At 38.3% G+C, this 12336-nt stretch overlaps 1 protein-coding gene across 4 annotated transcripts in view; it reads right to left on the bottom strand.

Annotated features, from left to right (window-relative positions):
- The window catches only part of LOC150061855 (BEN domain-containing protein 5), a 971256-nt gene that overhangs the window by 382378 nt on the left and 576542 nt on the right, over nucleotides 1–12336 (bottom strand). The window contains exon 1 of one of the 4 annotated variants that reach the window (XM_090334885.1): nucleotides 446–482. The exons of the other annotated variants lie outside the window; for them this stretch is intronic. The gene's annotated coding sequence lies outside the window, so the exon portion shown is untranslated. Of the gene's footprint in view, nucleotides 1–445; nucleotides 483–12336 lie in introns of those variants that run through there. 4 annotated transcript variants of the gene reach the window in all.

Genomic DNA, 12336 nt, shown 5'->3' with positions numbered 1-12336 from the left:
TACTAGCTTTGAGCAAAAGTGTCTAAGAACAGTGCTCAGACCCTGAGTTCAAGCCCCAGAAAAAAAAAAAAAACCCTCAGAAAATTTGGAAAAAACATTCCAACAACTTTCTCTTTCAGACTTGACTCTACTGATAATTGCTCCCAACGTGCATCACACACACATCCTCATTCATGTCAAGAGGCAATGTTAAATCAATAAAGCAGGATATAGGGAACGAGGGCTATGGAGCTAATCTTTCCACTTCAAATTCCCTCACCACCTTTTATACTTTTTACCCCTGTGCTCTTAGAAAAGCGACTTTACTTCTTTGTGCTGTTTGTCCTTTTCCTCATCTGGAAAACTGAGATTACAAGAACTCAATGAGTCAGCACACAATGATTCTGGCACTTGGGCAAGACATTGGGGACACAGCCGTAAATTAAACTCTGTCATAAGCACTCACAGTTGAGTTGAGAACTTAAGGGGAAGAGGAGCAGAGGAAGTTCCAACATGGATTTGGTAGCTTTAGAATTCAGAGAGGATGTAGTAACAGTGAAGAATGTAGCAACAGTAAAATCAGGCTCGGTGGAGACAATTTCCATGTGAACAAGAGGCTGAAGAGACAAGCCTACACTGGGGCCCCAGGGTACACCTGAGGTACTTGGAATGCTGTCTCTTTCAGAGTCTAATTATCCTTTCTCCAGGAACACAATTGCCTCTGGCTTCTTTTAAGTCCTTCATCACCTTACTCTTGCTTCCCTCTCTCCAAAGTATGATTTTCCCTAGAAGGTACTTTTGGTCACATCTTTCTTGTCTTCTTTCCTCCTCTGCTCCCATCCAGTTAACTTTTACACTTTATTTCTGGCCCTGTGTAAAAGTCACTTCCTCAGAAACACCTTTCCTGGTGCACTGTATTTGGTTCCATCTACCTATCACATGTTTTTTTTTTTTTTTTTTTTTTTGGCATCCTACACATCATGGGATAATTAGCTATGGACTCATTGTTTTAAAGCTAGTCTGCTTGATGAACATTTCACAGGAGACAGGGGCTCATTCTTATCCAATGTTTAATCTCTAATATAACAGAACCTAGTACAATAGTATATTAAATATATTAAGTGCACTCTCAATAAATTTTCCTGCAGAATGAATGATTATAAGAATCGAGATGGGGTAGAAAATGGGATAAGACAGCATTACCTTTCTCATTGAACATCACATTTCCAGTTTATTGTTCTTGTCCCATTACATTAAAATCTATGATGCCTCTGAGGCTCACAGTTTTCAGCTATTTTATCCTCCCCCAGTTTTTGGCACTAATATCCACTAAACACTTAAGAGCTTCAAGGGCTCCAAACCAGTTTGTAAATAAAAGAAAAGCATGAGCACTCTCCTGAGCATCTCAAAGCATTAACTGTCCAAAGCCTTTCCTACTTCTCAAAACACAGCAACGTGATGCTGCCATTGCCTTTCAAGATACTGCTAGATCGTCCAGTGTAACTGAATTCAGGTGAAGGCTGAAAACAATCTGATTGAACACTCTCACATGGAAAGTATAAGTGACAAATTACCCTTTAAGTCAATCTCGCTTTCTCTCTCAATCCAAGTCAATGAGATACTATGAACATACTGAGACAAAAGTGGAAACTATCTTTCATAGCATCATCCCACAACTGAAACATTTTTACAGACACTACCAAACAGATCGTTGAGATTATTTGAATTATCTGTTCTCTCTTATAAGTGTAAACAGAGAAGCCCAAAGAATACAAAAGACTTTTTTTAATGGCACCTAGAAAAAAGAAACATGGGACTAGAAGGAATCCTGACCAGCCCCACACTGGCCCGGTCTCTAACTTTTTGCTCAATGCTTTGTGCTTCATCAGTAGTTGTAAATGGACCTTGTCCTTCCTTTACTCTTGCTCAGCGGAGCCTTCCCATCCCTGAGTCCCAGTGACAGCCTGCCTGCAGCTGCCCTTGCTGAGCGCCGCCACCCCATAGATGTGCTGCCATCTTTCACTGATTCATCCTCTTGCCATCTGCTTCCAGGGTTCTTCTGAAAATCCCAGTATTTTTGCTGTTCCCTGAGCTCTATCATGCCCCTCTCCCTTAGTACTGGGCTCAATATACAGCTGCTTTAATTTATCCTTCATTCATCACCTGGTACCATTTTTTTGAAATCTGCATCATCTATTTTACCCTCCTAATTTTTTTTTTTGATTCATCAGTTTCAAAGAACTGAGTCTGAAAAGGCAAACATAACGCAATGCTGCCTTTTCTGAGGAATTTGAATGGCAGTATTTACTTCTTGATTCAAGTGGTATGTGGTTCAACAAGAGTTCTTTTGACACTTAATATGTTGAGAATATTGTGTTGTATGGGCACAAGAAGACAATTATAAAAATGTAGAAGGTACTTCCTTGCAGCCCTAGTCTTTGTCAGAAGAGTATCAGGAATAAAGACTAAAGGAATTAGAAGGTTGTCAGTTTGAGATGAAATAAATAATGCTAAAATAGTGTATTGAGCCCTCTGTGTTTTAGGATGTTTCATTGGAGAAACCAGAAAACTTGAAATGTTATATTCAGAATTTCCAAGACAATATCTGGAAATAATGTACAAGACTTTTAAAACTCCCTGACCACTTCAAAGATTAGAAACAAAAAGAGAGAATTGGAAATGAAAACTTTCATACAAGTGAATTTTGGTGACTCAAGTCCTACATGCTACCACCCTCAAAGAGGAATGAGGTATTTACTCTTGTTTCTGCATAGGAAGAAGGTAAATACAGTGGCTGGAATCTGTCTCCTGTCCTGAGAAACCTAGTGAGGAGGCGACTATAGGAAAAGAAGTAGCTATATTCAGATTGGCATTGGCCAAAGCAACAGATTGTGAACAGATGTGGGAATCTGTGGTGCAAGGCTTATACTATTTCAACTACTGTGTAGTTTATGTACAGTAAACTAACTACCAGAAAAGCAAGACAAAAGGTGCTGAGACAGAAGGAAGATTAGGATATTCCCTTAAGAGATGGGTCCCTTTGAGTAGAGCACACTCTAAAAACTCTTAGATACACCTACATAGAGGAAGTCAGCAGCAATCACAGGACAGGCACAGAGAGCCCAAAAGGAGACTGCTGTTAAGTGAGATCCTTTTGTTTTCTTCTCACTCCTTCCCTTTTGTCTATGCGTTCTTGGTGAGCTAGTGGGAAAAGATTAGTGAAGAGCAAGGGCCAATGCTCCATCCACAGCCCTGAGAGCTCCCAATGCAAAGAGGCCTTGGCTGGGTGAATGGAGACAATATTAAAGCAAGTCCAGAGTTTTGGTGATTGTCTTGAATTTGAACATTTTCCTCCCAATACTGTGATTTGAATTCAGGGCTATATATTTGCTAAACATTTGCTCTAACATTGAACCACTCCTCTAGCCCCTTGAACATTGTTAACTACTGGACTGAGGCTGTATTTTTTTTCATATATTTTTTATTGTAATTACTAGAAGGGTTACATTATATTCACCAGATAGAAGATGCATTACTTCACATACATTGATACCCTTTCTTCAGGCTGTATTTGTAGTTAAGACAATTTAAGGACATTTTAGTGCCCGTTGCTCTCCAGCAACACTGGTATGAGAGGGACACCCATGGCCAGCCTGTAGTCCCAAGGAGCCAAGCAAGATGGCAAGTATCAATAACCCAGCCCTCCCCAAGAACCGGGGGAAAAAATAACACAGAGCCAGGAGCTGTGTCAGCCATGAAAGCGCAGCAGGTCTCAAGATTATTGCCGTTTGGCACTTAGTTACATACTGTGGGGGAAAGAGGAAGTAGGAAAGGGAAAAGGAACCAATAGAAAAAGGCTATGGTGCTATCACCAAGGGCCAGGGCAAACTTTCAGGTTTTGAAATACTGAGCAGGACAGTGCAGGAAAGCACACGCGGGCTGAGGACCTGAGCTAATGGAGTTCAGTTGAGTCATGTACATGGAAATAGCTCAAAAGAGGTATGCGAGGAATGTGAATACCTCAAGAAAGATATTCGAGGAATGCGAGGTATGCCTAGCCAAAGCCCTTTAATGGTCCCTGAGCCAGAATGGTGAACAGGCCCTAGAGACAGCGACCAGGCCCCAACAATTGCCTAAGATGGAGATTTTCTTTTAGGACAGGGTAAGGACTACTCTGAATAGGACTGAAGTAGCGGTAAGAGACAAACATGAAGCTGTTTTTATGAGTGTGCTCTGAGTCCTGTATATGATTTCAATATATTATGGGCTATACATAAATTAGCACACTTAATCCTCACAACCCCAGAGAAAAGTAACGTCACTGTCTTCATTTTAATAAATAAGAAAAAGGAGATTAAGTAAGTTGTCCATTATCACCAGCTAGCCAAGCAAAAATGTACTCTGTAAGAACTATAGATTTCCTGTCCATTGGAAATACATCTGATTCCTAACTATCTCCTCAGAACTTTGCTGAGTCCTGATGGGTATGGAGGTTTAACACAAATATTGTTTGAGAGTCTGATTTTACAATAGTGTATTAGAAGCAGATACATGAGACAGAGTTTTGCTTTCCAGAGCAGGCAGCCTGAGCCAAATGAGGTCTGTGAGGATTACAAAGATCTACTACAGAAGTTCTCAGCTCCCTTTTCTGGTCTCTTAGTCAGGTCCTTCTGAAACAATTTTTTTTGCCTGTCCTGGGCTTGGCTCAGGGCCAGAGCACTGTCCTTGGACTTTCTCAAGACTAAAGGTGCCACATCACCACTTCCGGCTTTTATCTATGTATGTGGTACTGAGGATTCGAACCCAGGTCTTTGTGCATGCTAGGCAAGCACTATACCTCTAGGCCAAATTCCCAGCCCCCAGACACAATTTTATACAGTTTTCTACCTTGCTATTGCTTTTGGTTTGCTTTGTCTTGGGAATCCTTTCCACTGTCCTCCATTTTACTTTACTCCACATTCTTATTTCCCACTATTTTAATCTCCCAATAATATCTTTATACTTACAGCTATAATATGCTGTCATCCAATGGTATTTTCTTAAGAACCTCAGAAATGTCTAAGAAAAGTCATGCTTTGTAAGATCCAGAGATTTTAGAGTTTTGTTTCTTTTTTTTTTTCAGTTCTGAAGAGCTGAGTGCTGGTGGCTCTTGCCTATAATACGATCTACTCAGGAGGCCGAGATCTAAGGATCATGGTTCAAAGCCAGCCCACACAGGAAAGTCTGTGAGACTTTTTTTTAAATTAATAATTGTATTATATTGTCAGGATAATGTATAGAGGGGTTACAAGTTACATTCACCAGGTAGTAGGTACATTCATTCTTGAACATTGATACACCTTTCCACATTTTTCTCCTGATTTCCTTCTCCTCACCCCCTCCCAATCATCTTGTTTTTCCCCTCTCTAATTAGCCACCAGAAAATTGGAAATGGTTCTGTGGCTCAAAGTGGTAGAGCACTGGACTTTGAGCTGAAGAGCTTAGAGACAGTGCCAAGGCCCAGAATTCAAGCACCACAACCGACTTAAAAAAAAAAAAAAAACCACAAAAAAAACTCCACAATTCTGAAGAGGGGAAGTAACTTAGACCAACTGAACACAGATGTCAGAGCTGAGGCTAGCTCAGCTCTCTCTTAATACCTTACAGAAAGAAGAGTCAGTATGGACTGGTACTGTAGATAGAATCTTTGTTTTTTTTTTTTTAATGTGTAAAAAGTATGCATATGTGAGGAAAGTTGGCCACTTACAGAAAATACATGGCAGGCCAATTTACTTGCAATGGGTAGAACAATTGTGTCCCTCCTCAATCTATAGATAGAAGTCTTTATCCTCCATCTGATAATATCAGGAAGTTAGGATTTCAGGGGATAATTAGGTTGGGAGGGTGGAACACTCACAAATGAGATTCATTTCATTAGGAAGGGACCTCATAAAGTATAATAAATGCATGTTTGAAATACCATGGTAAAAACTCTTTGTACAATTAATATACACTAAAAATGCAAGATGGTAATATATAATGGGCTCATTTGTGGGGGAGGTGGCTATCAGTCGGAATGAAAAGGGTGAATGGAAGGTAAAGGAGAGTAAATATGGCTGATGTACTCCATATACATTGTTGAAAATAGAACAATGGAACCTGTCAAAATTGTTTGAAGAATCAGTTGAGGAGGGATGAGTGAGGAGAGTAGGGTAAATTTGATCAGGGAACATTGCATACTTGCAGAGATATGATAGTGAATCCCCCTTCTAATATTGATATATGCTAATAAAAATAGATTATGTTTAAAAAGACATGTTAATTCCCACATCATACTGACTGCTTGTGGCTCGTTTTTTTCAGCACTTTTACTTCAAAGATGTCAAAGAGCCTGGACGCTTTCTTCAGGCCATATGAGGTTATGGCAGGCATTATAAGATGGAAAGGATTCTCTTCTGGGTTATTCAAGTGCTTTGAAGACCAGGAAAGATGTGGCCCAGTGGAATTCTCTTAAGGACACTGCTGAGGACAGGACAAAAGTGTTGAACTACTAAATTCAGTCTCTTCTGTGTCTCATAGGCCTTATATTTGCTTGCTTCACAATTGATGTGTGTGTGTGTGTGTGTGTGTGTGTGTGTGTATTCTTCTGATTGCTAGAGTTTAGATAACATGCTTGTGCCCTAACAATAAGAGAAGCTGGTGAGGTATTTTAACTCCTATCTTAAAATAGAACATGTGAAGAAGTATATTCAAAAGGGATTGGCCAGCCAGAAAACATGACACATTCCTACTTGACTGGAAGATACCTTGCACTGTCTTCCAATGTAGGAGACCCAACAGATGTTCTGTGAAGGTGAGTTTCTTTTCTTCTTTCAGTTGCACAGACTTGCATCCATCTGATCCTAAGCTCTGAGGAGGTATTAATAATGTTGTATGGGTAGATGAAAAGGCCACCGTGTACTATTTAAGATTCCCAGAAAGGAATCATAAATTTAGCCTGTGCTGTAGACACCTTCTAGAGAGACAGGCTGCTGCTACCTGGGATTTGGCTCTGAGTAGGAACAACATGCTTGGCATTTGCCTAAAGTCAGCCTATCTCAGAGGTAGAATAGTTTGATAAAATGAAATGAATTACCAATTAGGCTTAAATTTGATTGTTGGTCTATCATAAACATTTTTGGCTGAGGGTTAAAACATAAAAATAAATAAACACTCAAGGAGCCTTAGTAGACAAATGATGGATGGGTTGTTCAACACTTTTGTCCTATCCTCAGCTGTGTGCTTAAGAGACTCCCACTGGGCCACATCTTTCCTGATCTTCAAAGCACTTCAAAGCTTCAATTCTAGCCAAAGAAGGAAAGTGCATGAATTGATTATTCCTGATTAACCCACAAAAAGCTGGAAGTGGAGGTGTGGCTCAAGTGGTAGAGCACCACCCCTGCACAAAATAAAAGCCAAGCAAAAGCAAGAAACACAGGATTCAAGCCTCAGTGCCAGCACTAAAACAACTTCAATTCCTTTCCCATGCCACTTCTCCTACCTTTTGGGGTCAGAATCCAGTTTTAAACTTTGAAATACTTGGAAATCTATCAAGATATTAGAAAATTATTCTGGATGTCATTTTGTTTTCATCCCAGATAAGATCCCTCCAGAAATAAGCCACATCCTATATGGAAGTTCACTTAACACTACAGTTTATATAGTTTAAAAGACAGTTTCCTATATGTTGTCAAAGTTGATCCTAATAACAGCATTGCTTTCAAATTTTATTTTGCTATGCTAAATATATATTGAATGATATTACTACTTGGTAGTGTCAAGAACTGTGAAGGGACTCAGAGGGAAAATGACTCTTCCTGTGGTATACAGCTACAATCTTTGTTCTCTGCTCTTTCCTTACAGATTGTCAATATCAATTGAGATCAAAGTGGAAGAGTGCAATAGAATTGCACTAAGTTGCTGTTAGTGTGATTAGAAGAGAAACTTTTTGTTTCCAATTTGCTGCTCTGAAAATCTAAATAACAAAACAGAAGCCTAGGTTCCTTTAAGTATGATAGAGGTATCATAATGTCTATCTGATCCTGTTCTGACACCCTGCTCCATCTCCCTCTTCCCTTCAGCCCTCTTCTCAATCACAATAGTTCTAGACAAGGATGAGCCAAGTTATCCTCAAAATTAGTATACTACAAAATTTAAGGATAAAAGAATTGTGGAGGAGGGGCTGGGAGTTTGGCCTAGTGGTTAAAGTGCTTGCCTAGCATGCATGAAGACCCGGGTTCGATTCCTCGGTACCACATACATAGAAAAAAGCCGGAAGTGGTGCTGAGGCTCAAGTGGTAGAGCTCTAGCCTTGAGAAAGTCCAAGGACAGTGCTCAGGCCCTGAACTCAAGCCCAGGACTGGCAAAAAAAAAAAAAAGAATTGTGGAGGATAAAATTAGCAGTGACTTCAAGTAATCAGTAGGAATTACAGTGAATATAAAGCATCTTCTATTATTACTTTTATTCTGAAAGTAAAGAAAACAAGGCTCAGTGTAGTTGAATGGCATGTATAGAGCCACATGACTGTTAAAGAGCATTGTGAGGATTCAGAATCAGGCCTCTGCTTCTCTGTGCTGCATGGTCTGGCTCCACTCTATTTCAACTTTGGTGTACTTCATTTCTCTTTAAACTCTCTTAGAAGAATCATTCTGTCCTTCCATGGATTGCCCTTTTCCTTGCCCTGACTTAGATGGAAGCATACCAGAGTGAGGAGGAATAAGAAGCCACTTAGGCATTTTTTCTTGCTAAGTGGTCACTCGTATAGATAGTAGCAAAAGACCTAAATCTTTTCCCTTAATGCATTTGTTGACTTCATTCTTCCGTGTAGTGGCGAAACAAATGGGCTAATGGATGTGAAGGTCGGAGCCTGGTAGCCAGTGAGGGATTTCTTCTCTATGTTCTTTTCTTCTATTAGTTCTTTGTCACAGACTCTCTCTTATTAAATAGCTTTGCAAGCCAGTGTCTTCATTTTTGTGTAATTTTCAAAAGAGCAAACCAGATTTAAATTTCAGCCTTGCCTTAGGCTGTGTGACCCTGGGAAAAAGTTTTAACCTTCTTGAGTCTGATTCTTCATCAGTGAAATGGAAAGAATGCTGTGAGCAATATGAGATAACAGGTGTAAAACACCCAGCAAATGAAGCAGCAAATATAAAATACTTCCTGCTCAGTAAACAGAAGCTGGGAGTCATTAATCATGAATTATTATTATTACCGTGCCAGACTGTGCCCTCACAGGTGGATGTCTGCCCTGACCCTGGCTCTTTAATTGGAACTGACCTTCCTGTGTTTCCTATGGTAGGAAGAAAAAAAAAAAAAAGACAAGCCACAGCCATTAGCATTGTTATATTTGCCTAGATTTTAGTTTCCTCACTTCTATCTGATTAAACCAAGCTTCTTAGGATTCCCTTACAAATTCTGCCTATTTCAAGGGCAGAACTGTCCTTGGATTTAGGATGAGATTAACTTACACATTGAATTTCTTGGTCATTGGTGGCCTATGTCCTTTATATAGCGATGTGCATTGTTTAATTTACTTGGAAGATGAATCAAATTCCTTTCTTAGAAATACAGAAGCCACACATCTCATTGCATTCAAACTCCAGTGTTAATGGCATCAGAGAAAATTGCTTTGTTTTAGATAACCACTATATCTTAGCATTTATTATTTTTATTTTTGGGATAATGTATAGAGGGATTTCAGTTACATTTGTCTTAGCATTTAAATTCAGCCAAGTAATACCTTTCAATCATAAGAGTAATTTTCTTATAGAAATACTTAAGTACAACTCATTTTTTCCCTTTTAACATTTCATTAATTAAAAAAAATCACTACAGTGGTTTAGGGAGGAGAGCCTGGGAGAAAAAGATTCAGAAGGTAGGAAAATCAAAGTAAAAAAAGAAGTTTGTAATAGCTTCTAGGAAAATCATATTTATTCATTCATTTAATCTTTCAACAAGTATTTACAACTAACACTGATTTAGACTTTTGTTAAGGGCTGTAGATATATAACTAAATAAGATATTGTACTTCCCTTTAAAGAATTCTCTTTCCTGACTAGTGAAGCAAGCAGATAGACAAAAATCAAGAATAGTCATTGTGACAGGTTCAACAGGGTGATACAATGCCATTATTTCCAAGTTGCTGATGAAGACACATAGCTTTTGCTGTATAGGACTGAAGCTTCATATATTAGATTAGACTTAATTATGATTACAAATATTTGATTTTAAACATTTCAGATCTATACTAATGTACATAATAGGGTGGATGTTATATTACACTATCAATTCCTAACATTTTACTACATGACTCATATTTTTAAAGAAAGAAAAGACCATAGATAGGCAAACTCCTCTGTGTTTTATCTGTTTCTCCATTCCCTAACAAATGTAAGAACTATCTTCAGAATAATCATCTCCATGCTATTTTGTTAATAATACACATATTTGTTCTAAGCAAAATGTGATATTTATGCTTTTAAAGAGTGCATATGGCCGGACACAATGGCTCATGCTACTCAGAAGGAGGAGATCTGAGAATCACAGTTCAAAGCCAAGCCCAGGCACTAAAGTCTGTGAGACTCTTATCACCAATTAACCACTAGAAAATAAGAAATAGGGCTGTAGCTCCAGGGGTGGGGTGGTAGCCTTGAGCTGAAGAGCTCAGGGGCAGTACCCAGACCCGGAGTTCAAGACCCATCACCCATAAAAAAAAAAACAGTGCATATAAATAGCATCTTATCATACATTTCAACTTAGAATGTATTTTTTTCTTTACAATATGTTTTTTGAAGTTCACCATTTAAGGTTGTGGCTCTAGGTCATACACTTCAATTTCTATATAGTATGCCATGAATCTGGAATGACCAGTTTTATCTATGTTTGTGTGGATTACAATTTTTGTTATTGCAAATAGCTTTGTGAGGAAAAAGTCTGCCTGTTGTTCATATATGTGACATGTTCTACAAATGGGTTGGTTGGCTGGCAATGTTAAATAATTTTAGTTTTGCTAAGTAATGTTACATTATTTTACTGAGTGATTATGCCAATTGATACTGCTCTCATCAATTGTCAGTAATTTTCTAGTGCTCCACAAACATTTCTTTTGCTTCACAAACATTCATTTCTGTGCATGTCTATGAGATTTCTCCATAGCAGTGTCTGCTGACTTTCACTTCTCAGATCCAAATACTGTATTTAAATACCAAGAACGTTTCCTATGTTCTTAATTAACCCGAGCTGATAAAGCATCCCACATCGGAATCATTTCAACAGCTTCCTAACTCCAAGAGTCCCTGATTCGAATCATTGCCCAATTGATCACAGCTTATCTTTCTAAAACACAACTCAGACTATACTATTCATCTCAGTAATTATAGCCAATGAAATATGCAGTGTTATATATAATATGGTATATTCTTAAATATTTAAACTCCATACTTCCAGAAACCTTTTCTTAACTTTCCTATTTCTCTTTATATCCTTTTTCAGGTTCTTCTTTGGGCTCCCACGATACACTATGCAATTCTACAATACTGACCAACCAAACATACTATAGTCATTGGTTTGTTTGCTTCTCCTGTTAATCGTATACATTCCTTGATGTTCAAGATTTCTGCCCATGTCTTTAGCAGATACTCAGGGCCTATAAACAGAATTGCTTAATGCATCATGTTTAAACCAACTTTGTTTTTTGAGGGAGGCATCAAGATAGTTTAGGAGGAACATGAGAATAAGAAAACATGGACTGAGAGATAACTTTGTTACTATTTTCCTACATAATCTTAACCAAGTAATTTTCATTCCCAAGGTCAAATATTTTCATCCATAAACTTGAAATGCTGATACTAACTTTGCATAGCTTTTCTGATGCATAAATATGGTAAAACATATAAAGTACTTCTTGAATACATGTGATTTTCAAAATTGTTACTCTTCCTGTAGTATATGCTCAATATTTGTTAAATTAATGAGTTATGTGATTTTTTGATAGCTTACATCGTGTCAAACATTGGTTGAGATACTAGAAATATAGCAATAAACAAAAGTACAACAGCCTAGACATTTAAGATACTTATGCCTTAATAATTCTTGACATCTTCATATGCATTTCATAGAGAATCACAAAGCTGGGTAAGGGGAAGAGAAAAGATAAGTGGGGAAAGATCATATAGAATCTTATATGACATGGTGAAAAACATCAGTGATAAGATGATATTGAGATGAGAGCAAACAGGGCAAGAAGGCATGATCCATTACTTACCTGGAAAAAAATATTCCTACAAGAAGCTGGGCACGGTGACTCATGCCTGTAATCCTAACTACTCAGGAGGCTGAAA

Source organism: Megascapheus bottae, chromosome 6, assembly GCF_031878675.1.
Source record: "Megascapheus bottae isolate mThoBot1 chromosome 6, mThoBot2.hap1, whole genome shotgun sequence".
NCBI lineage: Eukaryota > Metazoa > Chordata > Mammalia > Rodentia > Geomyidae > Megascapheus > Megascapheus bottae.
This window is presented reverse-complemented; position numbering and strand designations above follow the sequence as displayed.